This window comes from Montipora foliosa, chromosome 8, assembly GCF_036669935.1.
Source record: "Montipora foliosa isolate CH-2021 chromosome 8, ASM3666993v2, whole genome shotgun sequence".
NCBI classification, from domain to species: Eukaryota; Metazoa; Cnidaria; class Anthozoa; order Scleractinia; family Acroporidae; genus Montipora; species Montipora foliosa.
The window spans coordinates 14319707-14320220 of NC_090876.1; the positions used below are offsets into that span (position 1 = coordinate 14319707).

The window sequence follows — 514 nt, forward strand, 5'->3', positions numbered from 1 at the left end:
ACTTGGTCCTCAATGGTGAGACAACGACGACGATATGACCAGGCTCTTGGAAGGTCAGATCAAACACGAGTGGTAGTGCTTGATACAAGAGAGATTTCCCGAAACCAGTAGGAAGATTGACAAATACATCCTTTTTTTCCTCAACTATTTTTCTAATTCCAGTTTTTTGCTGCGCATTTAAGCTAGGAATTCTAAATGTATTACTAACAACATCAAACGCTTCTTCAAAGGTCGCCATTTTGATAGCTTTGAACTCCAAGATGAAACAAACAATATGATTGGTTAGATTACTTTGGCGCGCAGAGTTCTCAACATTTGTAACCCGAATGATGATTGGTTGAAGTGGCAGAAAGGAATGTTGTTCGAATGTGAGCAGCCGTTTGTGGGGAGGAGCGTTGCGTGACTAGACTAAAAACGGCTGCGAGGGAGACTATTCTCAAGGGCGATTTGCTCACATCTCATGGTGTGGTTACTGATCCTAGCAAAGTTCGCGCCATACGTGATATGCCTACCC

The 514-nt window shown here is 43.0% G+C and overlaps 1 pseudogene; it reads right to left on the reverse strand.

The window, feature by feature from the left end:
* The window catches only part of LOC137968155 (uncharacterized), a 2603-nt pseudogene extending 2365 nt beyond the window's left edge, over positions 1 to 238 (reverse strand).
* Between the last annotated feature and the right edge of the window lie 276 nt (positions 239 to 514).